The sequence below is a fragment of the Salmo trutta genome, chromosome 12 (genome assembly GCF_901001165.1).
Source record: "Salmo trutta chromosome 12, fSalTru1.1, whole genome shotgun sequence".
Lineage (NCBI taxonomy): Eukaryota > Metazoa > Chordata > Actinopteri > Salmoniformes > Salmonidae > Salmo > Salmo trutta.
Window position 1 is genome coordinate 35,356,574 of NC_042968.1, and position 27,965 is coordinate 35,384,538.

General features: G+C 44.8%; 1 pseudogene; it reads right to left on the minus strand.

Moving 5' to 3' along the window:
• LOC115202530 (toll-like receptor 13) overlaps window positions 1-27,965 on the minus strand; it is a 61,864-nt pseudogene that overhangs the window by 20,600 nt on the left and 13,299 nt on the right.

The window sequence follows — 27,965 nt, forward strand, 5'->3', positions numbered from 1 at the left end:
GCTCTGGTTGAGAATGTCATTTTCCAGACAGATTGGACTTAAGTAACAGACATGAAAATGCTCTGTACAGTAGGATCGGGTTAGCTGTGTGTGTGTGTGTGTGTGTCCTAGATAGATTTAACTGATAGTAACACAAACATAAAGCCACAAAGACAATGTACTGTAGGATCAGGTTAGTGATGTTGTTAACAATACACAACTATGTGTCAGCATGTCTCTCTCCTGGTTGACTAGTGGAAAACAGGGCTGTTTAGAAACCACACTGTCAGGTTGAAATGATGCAAGGCAGCAGCGAGGCAGACAACACACAGACACAGAACCTTTGACCCTAACCTGATGTGACTGACTTTCAACCTGAGTTGTCTGCATGACTCCAGAACAAATTATACCTCTTAGCTAAATCTCATAGCTAACATCAATCTTCTGGGCCCGTGTTCTCAAACCCAGTAGAAGTGCTGATCTAGGGTCAGTTTACTGTCTAAATCATAATGATTAAGAAGGGGTATCTGATTCTGATTCAGCATTCCTACTCAGATGCTTTGTGAATATGCGCCCAGGGGCCGTATGCGCCAAGCATCTCTGAGTGGGAGTACTGACTTAGGATCAGTTTGGCCTTTTAGATCACAGATCACAATTATTAAGAATACATGGATGAATACATACTCCGAGATGCTTTGTGAATACAGGCCCTGGTCTGAGGGATTGTCATTGCGTAAGCTTTAGTTCAGTGAACCACCTCTGCTACAGAGGCTCAGACACAAAGAAGAAAATAGGAGAGTCCCCAGTGCACACTGACCCCCATTTACTCTCTAGTAAAAACTCATGAAGACATTCTTCCATTAAACTCAAACCCAAATATTACCATGCTCCACAAAGGGAGTTTTTGACTGAGAGTGCAGGGTGAATAGTTAGAGGGAGAAACGACACACACGATACTCAGGGTGAATAGTTAGAGGGAGAAACGACACACACGATACTCAGGGTGAATATTTAGAGGGAGAAATGACACACGATACTCAGGGTGAATATTTAGAGGGAGAAACGACACACACGATACTCAGGGTGAATATTTAGAGGGAGAAACGACACACACGATACTCAGGGTGAATAGTTAGAGGGAGAAACGACACACGATACTCAGGGGGAATATTTAGAGGGAGAAACGACACACGATACTCAGGGTGAATAGTTAGAGGGAGAAACGACACACGGTACTCAGGGTGAATATTTAGAGGGAGAAACGACACACGATACTCAGGGTGAATAGTTAGAGGGAGAAACGACACACACGATACTCAGGGTGAATAGTTAGAGGGAGAAACGACACACACGATACTCAGGGTGAATAGTTAGAGGGAGAAACGACACACACGATACTCAGGGTGAATAGTTAGAGGGAGAAACGACACACACGATACTCAGGGTGAATAGTTAGAGGGAGAAACGACACACACGATACTCAGGGTGAATATTTAGAGGGAGAAAACGACCACACACGATACTCAGGGTGAATATTTAGAGGGAGAAACGACACACACGATACTCAGGGTGAATATTTAGAGGGAGAAACGACACACACGATACTCAGGGTGAATATTTAGAGGGAGAAACGACACACACGATACTCAGGGTGAATATTTAGAGGGAGAAACGACACACACGATACTCAGGGTGAATATTTAGAGGGAGAAACGACACACACGATACTCAGGGTGAATAGTTAGAGGGAGATGTCATATTGGGCAGTACAAAATATTATAAAGTACTGTTCCTAGGCAGTCATTGAAAATAAGAATTTGTTCTTAACTGACTTCCCTAGTTAAATAAAGGTTTAAAAAAAAGTTTCCAAGGTTGACACAAACTGGATCCAGAGATGGAGAGGAGAAAGACTGGTCACTCTCTCAACACCAAGCTAACAGAAAAACTCACTGGAAAGCATCTCTCATCTTTGCTCCATCTCTTTACCATGTGGACATGCTCACTCTGTTGCACTCTCTACCCTGCTGAGCAGACACACACACACACACACACACACACACGTAAGGAGTGCATTCTACAGTAGTGCACTGGACCATATTCCACCTGGGAAGCTCCCCAAAACCAACACATTCACCACTAACTGCACTGACTGTGTGCGTGTGTGTGTGTGTGTTTGTGCCTGCGAGCTTGTGTGCCTACACGTGTGTGTGTGTGTGTGTGTGTGTGTGTGTGTGTGTGTGTGTGTGTGTGTGTGTGTGTGTGTGTGTGTGTGTGTGTGTGTCTGCGAGATTGTGTGTGTGTGATTTGTGCCTGCGAGATTGTGTGTGTGTGTGTGTGTGTGTGTGCCTGCGAGATGGTGTGCCTACACGTGTGTGTGTGTGTGTGTGTGTGTCTGTGAGAGTGTGTGTGTGAATGCATCCATTCACTCCTGTCATCTCCTCTCCAGATGAGTCCAGACTCTAGCCAGCCTTTCCTATTTCAACTGGCTCTCTACCATGGAATCTACAGCCCTAATGTACCTCAACAGGAAAAAACACACATTAACCATTATGTAACATAAACGTTCATTAATATGACAAAATAGCATGCTTCATAACAACTGTCAGCTATCACAGCATTATTTAGCATTATTAAAGATATGTCAATGTACATACAAACATACTCCATCCAGCCTGTTGGTGGATCAGTGTGCTCCTACACATGTTATTCTACTCTGTATGTCTCACACACACACACACTATCTGTGTATGTCAGAGGAATTGTTGACTTGACCTAGGGGTCAACAGTAGTTCTGCTACCCTCAGCACACACTGAGCACACACACACAGGCAGGCCCCAACAATTCACACCAAAGCCATCCTGCCATAACATGCTGGGTTAGCACATACAGTGACCTCCACCCAACCAAACCCCTGAAGAGAGAGAGAGAGAGAGAGAGAGTGAGAGTGTACTGATCAAAACCTTGACCAAGCACAGGCTCAGTGAGCACAGTGTTGCCATTGAGAAGGGTAGACACAGGAAAACCTGGCTCCCTGTAGAGGAAAGGCTGTGCAACCACTGCACAACAGCAGAACCCAAGACAGATCTGCATTTCCTGACTAATTTCCCCAAATTTGAAACCCTTAAAGGTTTCAAAGACCTCTCTGATGAGGATAGGCTACCCGTCCCGTCCTGGGAGGATGCAGAGAGCTGTGGATTGGCAGCGCACTACATTGCTGCCTGCCATAAGATGAGGGACAGTGTCTAACGACCAATCAACCTGCACATGTCCTCTATGTTATTGTCCATTGTATGGTTATTTTTACCCTTGATTATTGTTGTTACTGATTGTCCGTTGACAAAGTATGCTTTGGCAATATGTACATTGTTACGTCATGCCAATAACGCAATTTAAATGAAGAGAGAGAGATTAGAGGGCTGGAGAAACGAGAGGAGAAACATCTGTGGAGAGAAGTTCGGGCTCCCGAGTGACTCAGTGGTCTAAGGCACTGCATCTCAGTGCAAGAGGCGACACTACAGTCCCTGGTTCAAATCCAGGCTGAATCACATTCGGCCATGATTGTGAGTCCCATAGGGTGGCGCACAATTGGCCCCAGCATCGTCCGGGTTTGGCCGGGGTAGGCCATCATTGTAAACAAGAATTTGTTCTTAACTGACTTGCCTAGTTAAATAAAAAATAAAAAAGAAGTGCTGAGGGCTGTAGAAGCTCCATTTGGGGGGGGGGGGGGACATGGAGAGAAGTACCGGGGGTTGTAGAAGCTCCATTTGGGGGGGGGGGACATGGAGAGAAGTACTGGGGGTTGTAGAAGACCCATTTGGGGGGGGGGACATGGAGAGAAGTACCGGGGGTTGTAGAAGACCCATTTGGGGGGGGGGGACATGGAGAGAAGTACCGGGGGTGGTAGAAGCTCCATTTGGGGGGGGGGACATGGAGAGAAGTACCGGGGGATGTAGAAGCTCCATTTGGGGGGGGGGGACATGGAGAGAAGTACTGGGGGTTGTAGAAGACCCATTTGGGGGGGGGACATGGAGAGAAGTACCGGGGGTTGTAGAAGACCCATTTGGGGGGGGGGACATGGAGAGAAGTACCGGGGGATGTAGAAGACCCATTTGGGGGGGGGACATGGAGAGAAGTACCGGGGGTTGTAGAAGACCCATTTGGGGGGGGACATGGAGAGAAGTACCGGGGGTTGTAGAAGACCCATTTGGGGGGGGGGACATGGAGAGAAGTACCGGGGGATGTAGAAGACCCATTGGGGGGGGGACATGGAGAGAAGTACCGGGGGTTGTAGAAGACCCATTTGGGGGGGGGGGACATGGAGAGAAGTACCGGGGGTTGTAGAAGACCCATTTGGGGGGGGGGGGGGGACATGGAGAGAAGTACTGGGGGTTGTAGAATCCTCATGGTAACAGTACAGCATCAGGACTACTGTGGGTTGTAGAATCCTCATGGTAACAGTACAGCATCCGGACTACTGTGGGTTGTATAATCCCCGTGGTAACTGTACAGCATCAGGACTACTGTGGGTTGTAGAATCCTCATGGTAACAGTACAGCATCAGGACTACTGTGGGTTGTAGAATCCCCGTGGTAACAGTACAGCATCAGGACTACTGTGGGTTGTAGAATCCTCATGGTAACAGTACAGCATCAGGACTACTGTGGGTTGTAGAATCCCCACGGTAACAGTACAGCATCAGGACTACTGTGGGTTGTAGAATCCTCATGGTAACAGTACAGCCATCAGGACTACTGTGGGTTGTATAATCCCCGTGGTAACTGTACAGCATCCGGACTACTGTGGGTTGTAGAATCCCCGTGGTAACAGTACAGCATCAGGACTACTGTGGGTTGTAGAATCCTCATGGTAACAGTACAGCATCAGGACTACTGTGGGTTGTAGAATCCCCGTGGTAACAGTACAGCATCAGGACTACTGTGGGTTGTAGAATCCCCGCGGTAACAGTACAGCATCCGGACTACTCTGGGTTGTAGAATCACCGTGGTAACAGTACAGCATCCGGACTACTGCGGGTTGTATAATCCCCGTGGTAACTGTACAGCATCCGGACTACTGTGGGTTGTAGAATCCCCGTGGTAACAGTACAGCATCAGGACTACTGTGTGACTCACCAACATAACAACCACCGCTACCAAGGGCATAAAAAGCCTGAACACACAAACACAATAAACTGCCTGCACCTAGCCAAGAGTAGAACACATACACACCAAGGACACCCTGTATGCTACCCTCTCCCTGGCTCTGCTTTTAATGAAAGGTAAATGTGAATCAACAATATGTTCAGGTGGCAGAAGTCTGTTCTTACTGCTAACCTTCCAGCCTTGTAGCCTTTTCATCCCCATAGCTGCTTTAGAAAACCCTCATTAGTCTAATTCATGTCACCTATTCTGGTCTGCAGCCCAACTGGCACCCTATTCCCTATATAGTGCACTACTTTTGACAAGGGCTCATAGGGCTCCAGTCAAATGTGGTGGACTATACAGTCTAGGGAATAGGGTGCCATTCAAGCCCCAGCCCTTGTCTCATGGTTAAGATGAGAAGCTACAGCTGAGGGGAGAGTAACCTATTATACACAGCTTGGCATTTCAGATTCATTTCTTTCTTTATGTTCTTGGGGTGAGAATATGTAATACCATCTGTGTGTTCCGATGGGATACGCAGACACGGCTGCGTCCCAAATGGCACCCTATGGGCCCTGGTCAAAAGTAGTGCACATTGTAAGGACTAGGGTGGCATTTGGGACGCAGCCAAGGTAAAGGTAGAAATTGTGTAAATCCCTGAATCAAAAGAAAAGCAGCTTTAATGAGAGAGAGGGAGATGGAGAGAGAGAGAGAGAGAGAGATGGAGCGAGAGAGAGGGAGAGATGGAGCGAGAGAGAGGGAGAGATGGAGTGAGAAAGAGAGCGGGGGAGAGATGGAGCGAGAGAGATGGGGGGTAGCACAGCCAGAGAGGGGGGTGAGAGAGAAAGGGGGGGTTGAGTCAGTGTGTGTAGGTGTGTGTGTAAGTGTGTGTCCATTTGTCTCTCTGTAAATAGACTCAGGCTGTCATACTTGAGTAAAAGTAAAGATACCTTAATAGAAAGTTACTCAAGTAAAAGTGAAAGTCACCCAGTAAAATACTACTTTAGTAAAAGTCTGAAAGTATTTGGTTTTAAATATACTTAAGTATCAAAATTAAATATAATTGATACAATAAAGTAAAAGTATAAATCATTTCAAATTCTTTACATAAAGTAAATCAGATGGTACCATTTTCTTGTTTTTTTAACCAGAGGTACACTCCAACACTCAGACATCATTTACAGATAGCCAGGGGAACACTCCAACACTCAGACATCATTTACAGATAGCCAGGGGAACACTCCAACACTCAGACATAATTTACAGATAGCCAGGGGAAGACTCCAACACTCAGACATCATTTACAGATAGCCAGGGGAACACTCCAACACTCAGACATCATTTACAGATAGCCAGGGGAACACTCCAACACTCAGACATCATTTACAGATAGCCAGGGGAACACTCCAACACTCAGACATCATTTACAGATAGCCAGGGGAACACTCCAACACTCAGACATCATTTATAAAAGTAGCATGTGTGTTTATTGAGTCTGCCAGATCAGAGGCAGTAGGGATGATAAGGGATGAGCTTTTGATGTGAATTGGACCATTTTCCTGTTCTGCTAAGCATTTAAAATGTACTTTTTGTTGACAGGTGTAAAAAGTACATGTATGGAGTAAAAATGTACATTATTTTCTTTAGGAATGTAGTGAAGTAAAAGTAAAAGTTGTCAAAAATATAAATAGTAAAGTACAGACACCCCAAAAAACTACTTAAGTAGTACTTTCAAGTATTTTTACTTATGGTGGTGAGGCTCTCTGACACGTTGCTCTCTGACAAGCCCTATAGGCCCTGGTCAAAAGACGTGCACTAGTCTATACAGGGAATAAGGTGCCTTCATGACAGCCCAGAATACCATATGATACTCACAACAACAAAACAGACTAGAAAGTCCCTCTCATACAGCTGTGGGCTGGAGGGTTTAACAGTTTCCAGAAATCATCTGACTGGCTGCTTGATAGTTTTACTGAAGGTTTGTCTGTTTCTCATTCTACACAGAAGCCCATGAAGTAAGACCCTGATGAGATACACACCACCAACTGAACAACTGCTTACTCACACACACACACACACACACACACACACGCACGCACGCACGCACGCACGCACGCGGACACACGCACGCGGACACACACACACACATTGACACACATGCCGACTTGATCAACCTGCCAGTGTTCTACAGTCCTCTCTACCCAGCCTCCACATGGTTAACATCAGCCAGTCCTCTCTACCCAGCCTCCACATGGTTAACATCAGCCAGTCCTCTCTACCCAGCCTCCACATGGTTAACATCAGCCAGTCCTCTCTACCCAGCCTCCACATGGTTAACATCAGCCAGTCCTCTCTACCCAGCCTCCACATGGTTAACATCAGCCAGTCCTCTCTACCCAGCCTCCACATGGTTAACATCAGCCAGTCCTCTCTACTCAGCCTCCACATGGTTAACATCAGCCAGTCCTCTCTACCCAGCCTCCACATGGTTAACATCAGCCAGTCCTCTCTACCCAGCCTCCACATGGTTAACATCAGCCAGTCCTCTCTACCCAGCCTCCACATGGTTAACATCAGCCAGTCAGTTTTAATACCAGAAACATATGGACTCCATTATTATGATGTATCAGATCTTATTGTTCCACTGCTTCACCAGATCTTCCCTTTCCCCTCTCTTTGGAATATGGCTCCAGTCTGTGTCAGTGTGTGTCCTTTTAAATAGCCTCTGCCGGCCAGACCTCTAGAGTCACGAACCTCTGAGATGACTGAAGACTCAGAGTTTTTATTCAGTTCTATAATTATATAGCATGTGAGTTTAAGTATGCCCTTTGTAGCTGGCACATTAAAACACCATCTTTGAGGACAGTTTGTGTGTGTGTGTGTGTGTGTGTGTGTGTGTGTGTGTGTGTGTGTGTGTGTGTGTGTGTGTGTGTGTGTCAATGTGTGTGTGTCAATGTGTGCATGTGTGTGTTTGAGAGCCGCCAGATGAGAACAAAACAGGACTTACCCACCTCAATTTTTCAGGATGACATCACTCCTACCCAAAACGCAGGGTGATTGGTCAGAGATAGGCCTATCAGTGGGACAGACAGCAGCGGGGACAATGATGGGAGCAGGGTGACATTGCCTCTAGATGCTGATCTTGTGTCAGTTTGGCATTTTCCCCACTAATGGTTAAGGTTAGGATTGGGGGAGGGGAAGCTGATCCTGGATCTGGGCTTTCACTCTGTCTACAATAGCATCCAAAAGGAAGAGTGTGTCCATGTGGTGATGATTATGGTTAGCATATACATATAACACACACACACACACACACCCACACGTACTGTACATCTGAGAGCACAGAGGCACACACCCTCTCTCACACACAGGGATCTTGTTTTCTATTTGTTTTGCCACTGCATGCTATTGCTCACTGAGAGGTACTCAGCCTGCCTGAGAATTTGACAGCAAATGAAGACTAGGCAGAGTGCTAAACAGTAGTCAATGTGTGTGTGTGTGTGTTTCTCTCTGTGTGTCTGTGGACCGCTGGGAGAGACAGTTCTTCCATCGCCTCCACCAGCCCAACTGGGGTCTAAACTGAGCGGCCCTTCTCAACCTGAACCCGATGGAATCCGTCTATCCATGCCTCAGGGGTACGACGTAAATACTGCCGGCTGCCAGGGTTTCCTCCTCCATTTAGACCTTTATCTGGCCACGGTCCACCCAGTTTCGGTGGTGGCTGGTCCGCTTCAGGAGGCAGTGGTGCGGGAGGTTCCTCCACCCCCTCTGGTCATTGAGGGGGCCCCGGCGTACTCCGTTCGATCCATCCTGGATTCGAGACGTCGGGCGAGGGGCCTTCAGTACCTCGTGGACTGGAGGGTTACGGTCCGGAGAAGAGATGCTGGGTTCCGGTGGAGGATGTGTTGGATCCTTCCATGCTGCGAGAGTTCCATCGTCTCCATCCGGATCGCCCTGCACCTCGTCCTCCAGGTCGTCCCCGAGGCCATTATCGACGCGCGACAATGACATAGCTAGCTAACTGTGTTTTCATTGACAACTCATTGCTCAACCTGTGGATTCCACAGAGGTAAAATACACACACACACACACACACACACACACACACACACACACACACACACACACACACACACACACACACACACACACACACACACACACAGACACTGTACATCAACACACCGTAAGGTGCACACACACACACTAACACACAACCTGGAGCGACAAAGCAGCCATCAACAGGAGGCTGATCAGGTGCAGAAAGAGTCCCGATCAATTAACTAATAAATGATTGACTAAATGAATGGATGGATCGATAAATGAATTACTAAATGAACGAACAAATGAATCAAATTAAGAAACTAATGATGGAACAATAGTATCATCTTGGGATTTGTCCCTAGTTGGGCTGATCTATAATTAAGATGGGTAGCCCAACAGACTGGATTTGTCCCTAGTTGGGATGATCTATAATTAAGATGGGTAGCCCAACACAGACTGGATTTGTCCCTAGTTGGGATGATCTATAATTAAGATGGGTAGCCCAACACAGACTGGATTTGTCCCTAGTTGGGATGATCTACAATTAAGATGGGTAGCCCAACACAGACTGGATTTGTCCCTAGTTGGGATGATCTATAATTAAGATGGGTAGCCCAACACAGACTGGATTTGTCCTTAGTTGGGATGATCTTTAAGATGGGCAGTGGAAAATCAGAGAGAATGGACAGACCTGGAGATCTGTCTGTCTGTCTGTCTGTCTGTCTGTCTGTCTGTCTGTCTGTCTGTCTGTCTGTCTGTCTGTCTGTCTGTCTGTCTGTCTGTCTGTCTGTCTGTCTGTCTACAGCTCCTGTGCTCTCAACATCTGCAATATAAACAATCTATTGCAATGCAACACAACAGAATGCAATACTACACTACAAAACATATTGCAATGCAACACAACACAAAGCAACACAACATGTCGCAGTGCAAAACGCAATAACACGTCGCAGCATAACATAAACTGGATCTGTAGTGAGGGGCTGTGGAATTCTATTTAACCAAACAGAAACATTTCAAAGGACTGGAGCTTCATTTAAAAACAACAAGATGTTTTCATTCACTAAACCTGTTGCTCATTGTTCTCTTACATACCACAGCACACACCCACACCCTTTTACAACAAACACACACACAGTCACAGAAAACATCACATGTCATAAAGTATCATCGCTGCAGATTCCAGACCAAACATAGTGATTCAAGCTCTTTCAAGCTTCCAATTGAAGGTGCCTATTGAAAATACACAAAGGCGCTCTTAGAAACTGAGGGAGGTGGAGAGGAGAGGTATGAAGCAATAAAAACAACTCAAGTCAGGTCCGTCTCCTACAGCTGCATTACTGCTCTCAACTACGGTTAGTGTGAACATGATTATATTGGAGAGTGAGTGAAGAGGAAGACATCTACCTACCATTTAGTAGGAAACTAAATCCCTTCCTCAGTGGAATATCACTAACTTTCATTGAACAATCCATAAGACATAATGCCTAGACAATAGCTTAGCTTTAGGTTAGAAATAAATATGAAAATGTATCACTGAAACACATTGAACTTCTAGAATGAACTCCCTGGTTGGTATGAGATATCAGGCAAATAACCTGACAGCAAATAACATCTTTCTTCTTCCATTTTCTTGTCTTGCTATTTCTTTCCTTCCCTTTTCAATTCTATCTATATTCCTGCTCTTGTTCTGGGAGGGATGAGTTCTCCCATCTCATAGCCCTCTGGGTGCTGGGGAACTTGAATGTACACACACACACACCACACGCTCTCTCACACACACACTGGGACCGTGCTCCCACCCATCCAGGACATCTACTTGAAACAATGCCTGAGGAAGGCCTGCAGCATCATCAAGGACCCCCCCCCCCCCCTTTGGGACAATTGAGATAAAAGAGTTAAGTGCCTTTGAACGGTGTATGGTAGTAGGTGCCAGGCGCACCGGTTTGAGTGTGTCAAGAACGGTTTTTCATGCTCAACAGTTTCCTTTGTGTATGAAGAATGGTCCCCCACTGAAAGGACATCCATACAACTTGACACAACTGTGGGAAGCATTGAAATCAACATGGGCCAGCATCCCTGTGGAACACTTTCCACACCTTGTAGAGTCCATGCCCCGACAACTCAATATTAGGAAGGTGTTCCTAATGTTTTGTACACTCAGTGTATTACATTTTACATTTTAGTCTTTTCGCAGACGCTCTTATCCAGAGCTACTTACAGTAGTGAATACATACATTTCATGCATTTTCTTTTTTTTTTTTATAAAAAAAAAAATTGTACTGGCCCCCCGTGGGAATCAAACCCACAACCCTGGCGTTGCAAACACTATGCTGGCGTTGCAAACACCATGCTCTACCAACTGAGCCACAGGGAAGGCAATATACATTCATGTTGCACACACATTATTCTTATCTTTTATTATTTCTTATTGTTGTTGCATTGTCGAGAAGGAACCTGCAAGTAAGCATTTCATTGGACGATGTATACCATGTGTATCCTGTACATACTGTAAGACTAATGTGCACACACACACACACACACCCTCCTAAGCCCTCAGAGTAGTGGGGTTGAAAGTAGGAACATCCTGTAGGGAAGAAAGAGACCATGCTAGGATACACTCTGTATGGGTCCTGGACTGACTTAAAACCACACACACCTCCAATGACTGGAGAAACTACATCAGGAAGACATACACATCCCTGGGGTCTCACCTAAAACACACACACACACACACACTGATCTTGTTAACTTATATAAGTATTGAATAAGTAATACATGCTGAAGTGAACAACTCCACACTAAACATGCTGTTAGCATCATCAGAATCACCTCAACATGACTTATCATCCGAGCAGAGCTAAATTCAAATATGTCATCAATTCTGCCTCTCCAGCTTTCCTACATTAATTCAGAACACGAGACACAAATCTGGGGCTGGTACTGCTGAATTACTAAGATAAACCAACCAGCTAACATCAGAAACAAGCCTTGGGGAGACACAGACAGGCAGACAGACTCACTCACAACAATGGCATCTGCAACCGGCCTTGGACAGCGATATAGACAGACAGAGAGAGAGAGAGAGAGAGAGACAGACAGAGAGAGAGAGACAGATAGAGAGAGAGAGAGAGACAGAGAGAAAGACAGAGAGAGAGAGAGACAGAGAGACAGACACACATACTGTGTGCCATACGACAGCCATCAGCTAGATGAGATTGTGTGTGTGTGTGTGTGTGTGTGTGTGTGTGTGTGTGTGTGTGTGTGTGTGTGTGTGTGTGTGTGTACTCACCTTGTCATCACAGTCAAGCGGGCTGGATCCACTCTTGTTCCCACTGTCTTCCTGAAACACAGAGAAAATCACAAGCCACATTTTGGTTGTTTGTCTATTCAATTCAGTCCTGTATGAAAAACAATCTAGAAAATGAATAACATTACATTTTTTCTCTCCCCATTACTTAGATGTTTGTTCTCTTACAGTATATTCCTTGAGAGCTTGATTCTCTGATTGATTCAAGCATTTCATGTGTTTTTCTTTCCATAATGAAACCAGTCAAAACCTGGTGATGACCAAATGAATATCCATCAAGTCTCCTATGATTTGTGATAGGCTGGATCGAAAAAGTCCTATTTCTCCTCCAGGATGTGCCAGTAACTTGTTGGTATTCTACCAGCTCTCTCAAATTCCTATTTTCATCAAGGGAATATGATAGTCTCCTTCTCTCTTTCTGTCTATCCTCAACCCATCTCTCTCTTTCTCCAATCCCATCTTTTTCTCTTTTCTTTCAAACCAAATCTCTCTCCAAACCATCCTTCTATTTTCTCCACTCTCTATCTCCCTTCTCTCTTACTCCCCATGTCTCTCCAACCCAAACTCTCTCCCTTCCATTCCCTCCCTCTCCCCTTCTCTCTTACTCCCCATGTCTCTCCAACCCAAACTCTCTCCCTTCCATTCCCTCCCTCTCCCCTTCTCTCTTACTCCCCATGTCTCTCCAACCCAAACTCTCTCCCTTCCATTCCCTCCCTCTCCCCTTCTCTCTTACTCCCCATGTCTCTCCAACCCAATCTCTCATCCTTCCATTCCCTCCCTTTCGCCTTCTGTTTTACTCCCCATGTCTCTCCAACCTAATCTCTCTCCCTTCCAACCCCTCCATCTCCCCTTCACTCTTACTCCCCCCATCTCTCTAACCCAATAACAACCCCCCATCTCTTCCAACCCCTCCCTCTCTCCATCTCCCCTACTCCCCCATCTCTCCAACCCAATCTCTCTCCCTTCCAACCCCTCCCTCTCTCCATCTCCCCTTCTCTCTTACTCCCTCCATCTCTCTAACCCAATCTCTCTCCCTTCCAACCCCTCCCTCTCTCTTACTCCCTCCATCTCTCTAACCCAATCTCTCTCCCTTCCAACCCCTCCCTCTCTCTTACTCCCTCCATCTCTCTAACCCAATCTCTCTCCCTTCCAACCCCTCCCTCTCTCTTACTCCCTCCATCTCTCTAACCTAATCTCTCTCCCTTCCAACCCCTCCCTCTCCCCTTCTCTCTTACTCCCCCATCTCTCTAACCCAATCTCCCTCCCTTCCAACCCCTCCCTCTCTCCATCCCCCCATCTCTCTAACCCAATCTCCCTCCCCTCTCTCCATCTCTCCAGCCTCTCTAGGTAGTGACAGGTAGTTTATTCCCTCCTGTTCTGACAGATGTCAGCTTTGACAAACCTGCCTCATCCTCCACAAGGATTACTCTCCTTCCAAGAGATATGGCTCTGTGTATCGCATCCTCTAACTCATTACAACACACACACACCTACACACTAGTGCTGTCAAATTCAAATCTGGCCCTGGAAGCCAGTTCCACTGCTTTTCTTTCATTCTTCATATCAGGGACTGATTTCAACCTGCGACACCAGGTGGCTGCAATAATTATCAGGTAGAGCAGAAAACCAGTAGGGTCCAGACCTCGTAGGGTCAGAGTGCAATACCCCTGCTCTAGAGGTTGATGCCTTATTGAGGAATATGTAACATTCTGGCTCTCATGTCCCAGAGGAGATTAGGCATGTACACTGACTGGACAAAACATTATGAACACCTGCTGAAAGCTAGGAATCTCTTATTGATGTCACTTGTTAAATCAACTTCAATCAGTGTAGATGAAGGGGAGGAGACAGGTTAAATAAGGATTTTTAAGCCTTGAGACATGGATAGTGTATGTGTGCCATTCAGAGGGTGAATGGGTATGACAAAATATTTAAGTGCCTTTGAATGGGGTATGGTAGTAGGTGGCAGGCAGACCAGTTTGAGTGTGTGAAGAACTGCAACGCTGCTGGGTTTTTCATGCTCAAATGTTTCCCGTGTGTATCAAGAATGGTCCACCACCCAAAGGACATCCAGCCAACTTGACACAACAGTGGGAAGCATTGGAGTCAACATGGGCCAGCATCCCTGTGGAACACTTGACACCTTGTAGAGTCCATGTCCTGACGAATTGAGGCTGTTGAGGGCATTAATGTTAACACTTGCCATGCACAATGCTCCCTTAATGATAAATCATCCAAATGTACCCTGTTGCTCGCTTAATGATAAATCATCCAAATGTACCCTGTTGCTCGCTTAATGATAAATCATCCAAATGTACCCTGTTGCTCGCTTAATGATAAACCATCCAAATGTACCCTGTTGCTCGCTTAATGATAAATCATCCAAATGTACCCTGTTGCCAAATACAATCCCCCCCATGGTTTCAGACCTAACCCCTGCACTCCCTTACACTTCTATTACTCATCACCAGTCCAACCCTGACACACACACACACACACACACACACACACACACACTCCTGTGTGAGGATAATAAGGCTAGCCTGTCCAAACACATCTCTTGGCAAATTAGCAGTCAGGTTGCATTTACAGCCAGATGTCACAACTCCCAGTGTGTGTGTGCGTGCGTGTGTGTGTGCGTGTGTGTGTGTGTCTTCTCAGGATAAGCCGTAATGAACATGAGGTCAGTGATGTGATGTTAAGACAGTATGGAGAGCGGGCCGTCTGCATCTTGTCTGACAGAACCATGTCAGGTCAAATGGCTGCTGAGGAACACCCTGATTAGACATGAAGCATTCTTGGCCTATCGTGTCAAGCCTCTGAGGGCTTGTACTAAGATACCAAAACACACACACACACACACACTGACAAATAAAAAATACACACACACACACGCACACACACACACAAATAAAAAATACAAACACACACACCAAATAAAAACACACACACCAAATAAAAACACACACACACAACAAATTTTAAAAAAACACACACAACAAATAACAGTTAAAAAGGATCCATATGGTCCCTGTCCAACTGGAGAGCCTTAAATAGCTTGGCTTGCATTTTGGGTAACAGGAAATGAACTGTTGAATGCCGCTTGCAGTCTAAGGCATATTGTTTTTCTGTTACATCTGAATTCTAAATTTTTTATGCATGTGAGGATTTGATATGGACACATCATCATTCATACATGTTTATGTAAACTAGTCTTATTAAAACCTGTTTAGGCTAGGGGGCAGTATTTTCACGGCCGGATAAAAAAACGTACCCAATTTAAACTGGTTACTACTCTTGCCCAGAAACAAGAATATGCATATTAATAGTAGATTTGGATAGAAAACACTCTGAAGTTTCTAAAACTGTTTGAATGGTGTCTGTGAGTATAACAGAACTCATATGGCAGGCAAAAACCTGAGAAAATTCCAAGCAGGAAGTGGCCTGTCTGAGAATTTGTAGTTCTTTTGATTCTCTATCGAAACTACAGTATCTGTGGGGTTACGTTGCACTTTCTAATGGAAATTGGCTGTCTAAAGCCTTCAGAAAGCAGATTGAGGCGTCTCCTGTCTCTGGGCAGAGTATAGTAGCTCAGTTTCTCAGTGGTCTGCCTGGGGACAAAGAGATTGGATATGCGCATTCCCGCGAGCACACAGTTTTTTCTTTTTCTCCTTGAATGAATACACTATTGTCCGGTTGGAATATTATCGCTATTTTGCAAGAAAAATACCATAAAAATTGATTTTAAACAGCATTTGACATGCTTCTAAGTACGGTAATGGAACATTTTGACTTTTTTTGCCTCGAAATGCGCTCGCGCGTTACCCTTTGGATAGTGACCTGAACGCACGAACAAAACTGAGGTATTTGGACATAACTATGGATTATTTGGAACAAAAACAACATTTCTTGTGGAAGTAGCAGTCCTGGGAGTGCATTCTGATGAAGATCAGCAAAGGTAATACAATATTTCTAATACTAATTCTGAGTTTAGTTTGCCCCGAACTTGGCGGGTGTCAAAATAGCTAGCCGTGATGGCTGAGCTATGTACTCAGAATATTGAAAAATGTGCTTTCGCCGAAAAGCTATTTTAAAATCTGACATAGAGATTGCATAAAGGAGTTCTGTATCTATAATTCTTAAAATAGTTGTTATGTATTTTGTCAACGTTTATGATGAGTAATTTTGTAAATTCACTGGAAGTTTTTGGTGGGAATACATGTTCTGAACATCACACGCCAATGTAAAAAGCTATTTTTGGATATAAATATGAACTTGATTGAACAAAACATACATGTATTGTATAACATAATGTCCTAGGAGTGTCATCTGATGAAGATCATCAAAGGTTAGTGCTTCATTTAGCTGTGTTTCGGGTTTTTGTGACATATATGCTTGCTTGGAAAATGGCTGTGTGATTATTTTGGTCTATGTACTCTCCTAACATAATCTAATGTTTTGCTTTCGCTGTAAAGCCTTTTTGAAATTGGACAATGTGGTTAGATTAACGAGAGTCTTATCTTTAAAATGGTGTAAAATAGTCGTATGTTTGAAAAATTGAAATTATTGCATTTTTGAGGTATTTGTATTTCGCGTCACGCTGTTCCATTGGATATTGGCGAGGCGTTCCGCTGTCCACAACAGGTTTTAAATAATGTATGAGTCTACTACTCTACTATTGCAGTTCCAATTGGATATTTCTGTTTGGACAGTGGAACCTCTTTCAGACTACAGTACAAAGTAGCTATACAGTCCTGTGTCAAACAATGTGCAAAAACCTAATTTGTGATGTGTGTGCCACAGGTGGCTGGTGGCACCTTAATTGGGGAGGATAGGCTCATAGTAATGGCTGGAATGGAATCTATGGAATGATATCAAACGCATAGATTCTGTATGTTTGATACCACTCCATTCCAGCCATTATTATGAGCCGTCCTCCCCTCACCAGCCTCCTGTGTGCTTTACTTAGATGTGTGCATAACTTACTATACGCATTAGTGGAGGCTGGTGAGGGCAGGATGGCTCATAGTAATGGCTGGAATGTAGTGTAATGGAATGGTAAGGTGTTTGGTACCATTCCATAGGTTCCGTTCCAGACATTACTATGAGCCCGTCCTCCAATTTAAAGTGCCACCAGCCACCCCTGGTCTGCATTGATGTCAATAGATTTGTATGGAAATCTTGCGTTACGTGCAAGAACCTAAAGTTAGGATTTTGGCCCAAGTGTCTACAAAGTGTCCTTGTAAGGGCCTTTCTGAGTGTACTTCTAAATCAATGTGACAGATTATGACAACTAAGAAGGGGCAGAGTGAAAGACAGAGAGAAAGAAAGAAAAAAGTCAGACAGACAGAGAGACACAGAGACATACAGACAGAGAGAGACATACAGACAGAGAGAGACATATAGACAGACAAAGACACATACAGACAGAGAGAGACATATAGACAGACAAAGACACATACAGACAGAGAGAGAGAGACATACAGACAGACAGAGAGAGAGAGAGACATACAGACAGACAGAGAGAGAGAGAGACATACAGACAGACAGAGAGAGAGAGACATACAGACAGACAGAGAGAGAGAGAGACATACAGACAGACAGAGAGAGAGAGAGACATACAGACAGACAGAGACATATAGACAGACAAAGACACATACAGACAAACTCGGACAAAACAGAGATGCTTGTCCTAGGTCCCAAGAAACAAAGAGATCTTCTGTTGAATCTGACAATTAATCTGGATGGTTGTACAGTCGTCTCAAATAAAACTGTGAAGGACCTCGGCGTTACTCTGGACCCTGATCTCTCTTTTGAAGAACATATCAAGACTGCTTCAAGGACAGCTTTTTTCCATCTACGTAACATTGCAAAAATCAGAAACTTTCTGTCCAAAAATGACGCAGAAAAATTAATCCATGCTTTTGTTACTTCTAGGCTCGACTACTGCAATGCTCTACTTTCCGGCTACCCGGATAAAGCACTAAACAAACTTCAGTTAGTGCTAAATACGGCTGCTAGAATCCTGACTAGAACCAAAAAATTTGATCATATTACTCCAGTGCTAGCCTCCCTACACTGGCTTCCTGTTAAGGCAAGGGCTGATTTCAAGGTTTTACTGCTAACCTACAAAGCATTACATGGGCTTGCTCCTACCTATCTTTCCGATTTGGTCCTGCCGTACATACCTACACGTACGCTACGGTCACAAGACGCAGGCCTCCTAATTGTCCCTAGAATTTCTAAGCAAACGGCTGGAGGTAGGGCTTTCTCCTATAGAGCTCCATTTTTATGGAATGGTCTGCCTACCCATGTGAGAGACGCAGACTCAGTCTCAACCTTTAAGTCTTTACTGAAGACTTATCTCTTCAGTAGGTCCTATGATTAAGTATAGTCTGGCCCAGGAGTGTGAAGGTGAACGGAAAGGCTGGAGCAACGAACCGCCCTTGCTGTCTCTGCCTTGTCGGTTCCCCTCTTCCCACTGGGATTCTCTGCCTCTAACCCTTTTACAGGGGCTGAGTCACTGACTTACTGGTGTTCTTCCATGCCGTCCATGGGAGGGGTGCGTCACTTGAGTAGGTTGAGCCACTGACGTGGTCTTCCTGTCTGGGTTGGCGCCCCCCCCCTTGGGTTGTGCCGTGGCGGAGATCTTTGTGGGCTATACTCGGCCTTGTCTTCGGACGGTAAGTTGGTGGTTGTAGATATCCCTCTAGTGGTGTGGGGGCTGTGCTTTGGCAAAGTGGGTGGGGTTATATCCTGCCTGTTTGGCCCTGTCCGGGGGTATCATCGGATGGGGCCACAGTGTCTTCTGATCCCTCCTGTCTCAGCCTCCAGTATTTATGCTGCAGTAGTTTATGTGTCGGGGGGCTAGGGTCAGTCTGTTACATCTGGAGTATTCTCTTGTCTTATCCGGTGTCCTGTGTGAATGTAAATATGCTCTCTCTAATTCTCTCTTTCTCTCTTTCTTTCTTTCTCTCGGAGGACCTGAGCCCTAGGACCATGCCTCAGGACTACCTGGCATGATGACTCCTTGCTGTCCCCAGTCCACCTGGCCATGCTGCTGCTCCAGTTTCAACTGTTCTGCCTGCGGCTACGGAACCCTGACCTGTTCACCGGACGTGCTTGTTGCACCCTCGACAATTACTATGATTATTATTATTTGACCATGCTGGTCATTTACGAACATTTTAACATCTTGACCATGTTCTGTTATAATATCCACCCGGCACAGCCAGAAGAGGACTGGCCACCCCTCATAGCCTGGTTCCTCTCTAGGTTTCTTCCTAGGTTTTTGGCCTTTCTCAGGAGTTTTTCCTATGGAGTTTTTCCCAGCCACCGTGCTTCTTTCACATGCATTGCTTGCTGTTTGGGGTTTTAGGCTGGGTTTCTGTACAGCACTTTGAGATTTCAGCTGATGTACGAAGGGCTATATAAATAAATTTGATTTGATTTGATTTTATTTGATTTAGACAGACAAAGACACATACAGACAGAGAGAGAGAGAGACATACAGACAGACAGAGAACATACAGACAGAGAGAGAGACATACAGACAGACAGAGAGAGAGAGAGACATACAGACAGACAGAGAGAGAGAGAGACATACAGACAGACAGAGAGAGAGAGAGAGACATACAGACAGACAGAGAGAGAGAGAGACAGACAGAGAGAGAGAGAGACAGACAGAGAGAGAGAGAGACATACAGAGAGAGAGAGAGACATACAGAGAGAGAGAGAGAGAGACATACAGAGAGAGAGAGAGAGACATACAGACAGAGAGAGAGAGACATACAGACAGAGAGAGAGACATACAGAGAGAGAGAGAGAGACATACAGACAGAGAGAGAGAGACATACAGACAGAGAGAGAGAGACATACAGACAGAGAGAGAGAGAGACATACAGACAGAGAGAGAGAGAGAGACATACAGACAGAGAGAGAGAGAGACATACAGACAGAGAGAGAGAGAGACATACAGACAGAGAGAGAGAGAGACATACAGACAGAGAGAGAGAGAGAGACATACAGACAGAGAGAGAGAGAGACATACAGACAGACAGACAGACAGACAGACAGACAGACAGACAGACAGACAGACAGACAGACAGACAGAGAGATATACAGACAGAGAGAGAGAGACACAGACAGAGAGAGACAGAGAGACACAGAGAGATCTGTCAGTGTCCACCTGTCTGTCTGTCTGTCTGTCTGTCTGTCTGTCTGTCTGTCTGTCTGTCTGTCTGTCTGTCTGTCTGTCAGATTAGGGCTAGCCAAGTCAGCCCATAGGCCTCAAATACACCACCCAAAATAACACACACATGTATGTACACACACACCGACCAAAATAACCCCCAGCGGAGGAGAAGAAAGCAAGATGCTAAGCCAAGCCATGGAAACGCCTGGTATCAATTTACACCATGTTATCCACTTCTTGGACCGATCACTGTTTTATTTCATTAATTAACTCCTTAGCCTCAGTCTCCGTCCCAAATGACACCCTAGTCCCTACATACTGCACTCCATTAAACTAGCACTCATAGGGCTCTGGTCAAAGGTAGTGCACAATGTAGGAATAGGGTACCATTTGGGATGAATCCTAAGATACATGCCAGGGGGAACTAGCTGCAAGGCTGGCAGGGCGAGACGGGACAACAACCACTCAGAACAACTTCACACCCCATTAAGGGCTTGATGGATAGGCCAAAACTACTAAAGGATACATCCTAAATGGCACCCTATTCCCTATTGGGCCCTGTTCAAAAGTAGTGCACTATGTAGGAAATAGGGTGCCATTTGGTTTCTGCTTGGCACCTTGTACAATATAATATGAAGAGCTGGTATTTTCCTAAGGAGGAGGCAGAGAGCAACTCGCCAAGCCAGAAGGCTTGTACAGACACATAAGCGAGGGAAGGTGTGTGTGTGTGTTTGTGTTACTTTCCCCTCTGAAACTATGCTGGAGCCCCGATGGTTTCCTGGAGTAAATGGTGGCCTCTGGCAGCTCGCTCCCTCGTCCACAGTGGCAGTGTGTATGTGTGTGTGTGTGTGTGTGTGTGTGTGTGTGTGTGTGTGTGTGTGTGTGTGTGCTCCCCAGTGTTCCACAACAGATGCGTGCCAAGAACTCCTGAATCTCTGTCTCAGAGAGTGACTCACCCACACACAGTAGAAATAGACCTAGCAAAATGGACATAGAAATAGACCTAGCAAAATGGACATAGAAATGGACCTAGCAAAATGGACATAGAAATGGACCTAGCAAAATGGACATAGAAATAGACCTGGCAAAATGGACATAGAAATAGACCTGGCAAAATGGACATAGAAATAGACCTGGCAAAATGGACATAGAAATAGACCTGGCAGAAAGGACACAGAAATAGACCTGGCATAAAGGACACAGAAATAGACCTAGCAGAATGGACATAGAAATATACTTAGCAGAATTCATGTAGACATAGACCTAGCAGAATGGACATAGAAATAGACCAAGCAGAATGGACATAGAAATATACTTAGCAGAATTCATGTAGACATAGACCTAACAGAAGGGGCATAGAAATAGACCTAGCAGAAGGGACATATAAATAGACCTAGCAGAGGGGGCATAGAAATAGACCTAGCAGAAAGGGCATAGAAATAGACCTAGCAGAAGGGACATAGAAATAGACCTAGCAGAATGGACTTAGAAATACACCTAGCAGAATTAACATAGAAATGGACTTGGCAGACTACATATAAAAAAAACGTGCAGAATGAACCTTGCAGACCTAGCAGAATGAACATTGAAATATACGCGGCATAGAAATAGACCTAGCACAATGAACATTGAAATATACGCGGTATAGAAATAGAAATAGACCTAGCAGATTGAACATAGCTCAGAAAAAAACACAGACGAGCTGCTAACAAGTTGGAAGGGATGTAACAAAACGGGATAGCACGCAAGTTGAAATGTACCAGCCTGAAATTCACTGGATTTGTCATGGTCCACTACATATCATTGCAAGCACACGCACACACATTGCTGCATGCAAACAGCATTTAGAAAGGCAATGAGAGTCTGAGAGATGAGGATATGATATGAATCAATGCACTGAGCCTTCTGATTGCTGCAGCCAATATGAGCTACAACAACATGAATGGAATGTCCTTTCTAGTCATTCTGTATCTATATTAAGAAAACCACAGAACAAGCTCAAATAGATGGAGTGATACTAGTAGCTGTCAGAGTAATAATTAGACTGTAGGCTCCTCTCTCTCCATCTCTCTTTATAGCTCTCCTCAATCTTTCTTGATCCCTCTCCACCTCTACTTTCTCTCTCTATACTTCCCTCTCCAGACATCTCGTCCACTCTTCCTCTGTATCCTTCTCTCTCCCTCCTCCCCCATCGTAATATATAGTCTATGTGTGTATCCACCCCCAGACCTACAGTATGTGTACATCCACCACCATACAGACATATGATAAACTGTAGTGCCTATTTTATACACTTCATGAGAAATGGGGTTGTCTCTGTTATTCTGGTCATTCTACAGATGTCTTCAAGGGTGACCCTGGTAAGAGGGTATCACACACACACACACACCTGCCCCTTAGGCCATGCATGCACAGTAATATTTGCAAGTCAAAAGAAGGCAAGGAAAGGTTGCACTCACCTGCTGTATTCCTGTTTTCTTCTCACGACTCTGGTTCATCCCTCTCTTCTCCTCTCTTCTCTTCATCTGTCCTTTCTCCTCCTCTCATCATCTGTCCTCTCTTCATCTGTCCTTTCTTCTCTTCTCATCTCAACTCCTCTCTTGTCCTCCTTTTCGATTCTACATTCTCCTTTCCTCCCCTCTCCTTTCTCTCTCTCTCTCTTCTCCTCTCCTTGGTTATGGGTTACGTGTGGAAACCTAGAGTACATTCTGAATATACCAATTAGTTTGTCAATCTCTGGCTGTCAGTCAAACCCAGGTATCTGTTTCTCTGAGATGCTTTGACATTCCCAGTACTGATTACATGGTTCCAATAGGTGTTCCTTCAATCCCTGTTCTGTGGCTCTAATGTGGACATCCCTCCCTCTCTGTCTCTCTCTCTTTCTCTCATGCAGGGCTCTTGTCAATTATGGCCTTGAAATCCGGCCTTGGTCATTCCTTTCCTGAGATTTGATATCATCATCATTGTCATCTCTGCTACCTATGCATCTTTTACAAGAGCGACTGAAAGGAGGAGGGGGAGGGGCAGTACAGGGTTAACGTTTCCCCTTTCTTAAATCTGACACACGCACACTGCTTATTCCCTGACCACTAAGCCCTCTAAAGACTTCAATTACAGCAGGAAATCCGTTCACTTATTGAACAGCTCAAATGTTGTCATGTTCTAAGCATGTCTTACATTCATCATCAATATGCCCTTACAGCCTCAGTCAAACCTCAATTGTCACGTGCTCATTCCTCATTCCACATACAGTGAGGGAAAAAAGGTATTTGATCCCCTGCTGATTTTGTACGTTTGCCCACTGACAAAGAAATGATCAGTCTATAATTTTAATGGTAGGTTTATTTGAACAGTGAGAGACAGAATAACAACAAAAAAATCCAGAAAAACGCATATCAAAAATGTTATAAATTGATTTGCATTTTAATGAGGGAAATAAGTATTTGACCCCCTCTCAATCAGAAAGATTTCTGGCTCCCAGGTGTCTTTTATACAGGTAACGAGCTGAGATTAGGAGCACACTCTTAAAGGGAGTGCTCCTAATCTCAGCTTGTTACCTGTATAAAAGACACCTGTCCACAGAAGCAATCAATCAATCAGATTCCAAACTCTCCGCCATGGAAAAGAACAAAGAGCTCTCCAAGGATGTCAGGGACAAGATTGTAGACCTACACAAGGCTGGAATGGGCTACAAGACCATTGCCAAGCAGCTTGGTGAGAAGGTGACAACAGTTAGTGCGATTATTCGCAAATGGAAGAAACACAAAAGAACTGTCAATCTCCCTCGGCCTGGGGATCTATGCAAGATCTCACCTCGTGGAGTTGCAATGATCATGAGAACGGTGAGGAATCAGCCCAGAACTACACGGGAGGATCTTGTCAATGATCTCAAGGCAGCTGGGACCATAGTCACCAAGAAAACAATTGGTAACACACTACGCCATGAAGGACTGAAATCCTGCAGCGCCCACAAGCTCCCCGTGCTCAAGAAAGCACATATACATGCCCGTCTGAAGTTTGCCAATGAACATCTGAATGATTCAGAGGACAACTGGGTGAAAGTGTTGTGGTCAGATGACATCAAAATGGAGCTCTTTGGCATCAACTTAACTCGCCGTGTTTGGAGGAGGAGGAATGCTGCCTATGACCCCAAGAACACCATCCCCACCGTCAAACATGGAGGTGGAAACATTACGCTTTGGGGGTGTTTTTCTGCTAAGGGGACAGGACAACTTCACCACATCAAAGGGACGATGGACGGGGCCATGTACCGTCAAACCTTGGGTGAGAACCTCCTTCCCTCAGCCAGGGCATTGAAAATGGGTTGTGGATGGGTATTCTAGCATGACAATGACCCAAAACACACGGCCAAGGCAACAAAGGAGTGGCTCAAGAAGAAGCACATTAAGGTCCTGGAGTGGCCTAGCCACTGTGGAGGGAGCTGAAGGTTTCGAGTTGCCAAACGTCAGCCTCGAAACCTTAATGACTTGGAGAAGATCTGCAAAGAGGAGTGGGACAAAATCCCTCCTGAGATGTGTGCAAACCTGGTGGCCAACTACAAGAAACGTCTGACCTCTGTGATTGCCAACAAGGGTTTTGCCACCAAGTACTAAGTCATGTTTTGCAGAGGGGTTAAATACTTATTTCCCTCATTAAAATGCAAATCATTTTCTAACATTTTTGACATGCGTTTTTCTGGATTTTTTTGTTGTTATTCTGTCTCTCACTGTTCAAATAAACCTATCATTAAAATTATAGACTGATCATTTCTTTGTCAGTGGGCAAACGTACAAAATCAGCAGGGGATCAAATACTTTTTTCCCTCACTGTACATATCCTGATAATGAAGGAACCTGTTGGGTACATAGGCTAGTATAAACTAAACTAACGCTGCTCTTACCTCACCAATACTGACTGAGTTCAATATAATCACCGATAAGCTTTAGGTTCCTATATGGGCGCATCAATCTGAAAAACACTGAACTATTATCAGCAATACATTTTGAATCATATATAGACATGTTGAAAATGACCGAATGTTGTTGGAAGAATATAAAAAACACATACCTGATGACTGTGCACTTGATGCCCCCTAGGGTAGTGAAACCGGGCGCGCACGTTACGAGAAGCGAGCGCAAGATACAGTGGCACATGCGAACGGAGCGCGTGAATATACACAACATAGGCTACCCGTGCTGCACAGTATCATATTATACAACCTCATGTACAAACCAGCCCTATAAATATAATTTGTGGTTATAACAATGCTACCACTTTCGCGAGTTGCGCTTGCTTGCGCGGTGAAACGTGTTGGTACATGATAAGGTCGTTAACGCACAGATACCGTACCATTGTTGCTGTCATGCAAGGTCAAAGTCTATAAGGATGGCATTGTGTAAATTGCATTAATTACATATAGGGATACATATATATTTGTAGCCGATTTATTTTGACACTGATCAATGGCACCGGGAGGAGATGTGCTGGAACGAACCGCAAAAAGGCGCACCTTGAAAACAAACACCTCTGGTCCATACAGCCACAGCTGGCACTGGCCGCTCCTTTCTGCAGGGTGTACAGTCCACAACGACCCAAAACACTCTGTTGTATTCCTATTAGCAGGCTAGACTACCGATACACCGGTGGCTTTGGCTTTGGCACTAGAGTAAGAGCCTAGCTAAGAGAAAAAGAGAGGCGCGCAGCGAGCTGGAGTTGTTTTTAAATCCCCAAAAGGTTTAGTAGTTAGCTTATAAACTCCACGGAGATCGAGAGACGCACCACCCTGTAGAATAAACCAACCGTTGTCTAGTCGACTCCTTCGGGAAGTGCGGTCTTGGTGAGGACACACAGGAGACGTGACAGGGACAACTAGGTCATGTGTCAGGTCTGGTATAGCGGAGAGAAGAGGCACTCTGATATTTATACACTCCTCTCCTCTCCGCTCCGTGCGAGCCTGGCGCTTCTGAACACGCTGTTTACAGCAGCAGAGGCAGGAGGACGCGCCCACCGCACACTCATTGGTCCGGTTCATTTCTAAGCCATTTCTATCATTCCATTGACGGAAGCCTATGGTTGATACAATCTATAAAACCTCCTTTAGCGCTATTCTAGGAGGACTGAAAAATGTATAAAATAATTTCATAATTGGAGGCAAATGTGTAGTCCTACTTGCAAGTGCATTTTGATGCAGGGCCAGTAACTTGAAATGTATTTAAAATATGCATTAATTAGGCTATGGAAACATGAAAGTGGGATTTCCGCAGAGATGTATATTGTAGCCTACACTACTGGTGATGTGACTTGGTGCTCGGGACATGAGCTGCCAGTAGAAATACTGTGTGAGTGTTTGATTGGTGCACTGGAATTTCCTCTATCTGCCTTGCCACCTATATCGCATGACCCACACCTTCATCCCTTCTCTTCTTTCCTCTAGTCCCGTCCCAATCCCCTCTGCACACACTCACCCCTCTTTCTCACTACCCATCCATCTTTCTCACTACCCACCCACCCACCCATCTCTCTCTGTCTCTCTCTCTCTGGTCTTTATCCTATCGCTGTCCCTCACCATCTCTTTCTCTATGCTTTCCTCTCCATTCTTATTTCTCTCCATACCGCTCTTCCCATCTCTCTCTCTTGTTCCTGTCTGTACATTAGCTTACAGGTCGAACACGGGAGTTTTGTAACTGTCCTGCTATGGTCCAGGAGGATGAAACCATGAAATGGAGCTTTGAAACTCAAAAGTCTATTGTCGAATTGGCTAGATTGTTTACACTCTTAGAAAAAAGGTTCTGTATAGAACCAACAAGGGTTCTACTTGCTTCATATATGGCACCCTTTGCAACCAGCTCTCAGAGCATTTCGTATTATTCTGCATGTAAATCCGAGATGCTCCATTTAGTAAGATATGTAAGATTTCGTATGTTATGTATTCATTTGTAGTTGTCCATCATCCATTTTGTATGATATGTTACGAAATACAATTCATATGATATGTTGTGATTTTGAAAAAACGTACAATATGTTACGAATTTGCTAAACTTAGATATGTTACGAATTCCCATTTGTTGTGGCTAACATTTTCTAGGTGGCAAATGCTAACATTAGCTAGGCTAAGGGTTAGGGTTAAGGTTAGGGTTAAGATTAGGAGTTAGGTTAAAGGGTTAAGGTAAGGTTAGGTGAAGGGTTAGCTACAAGGGTTAAGGCTAGGGGAAGGGTTAGCTAACATGCTAAGTAGTTGCAACGTAGCTAGAAAGTAGTAAGTAGTTGAGAAGTTGGTAAATAGCTAACATACAAAAG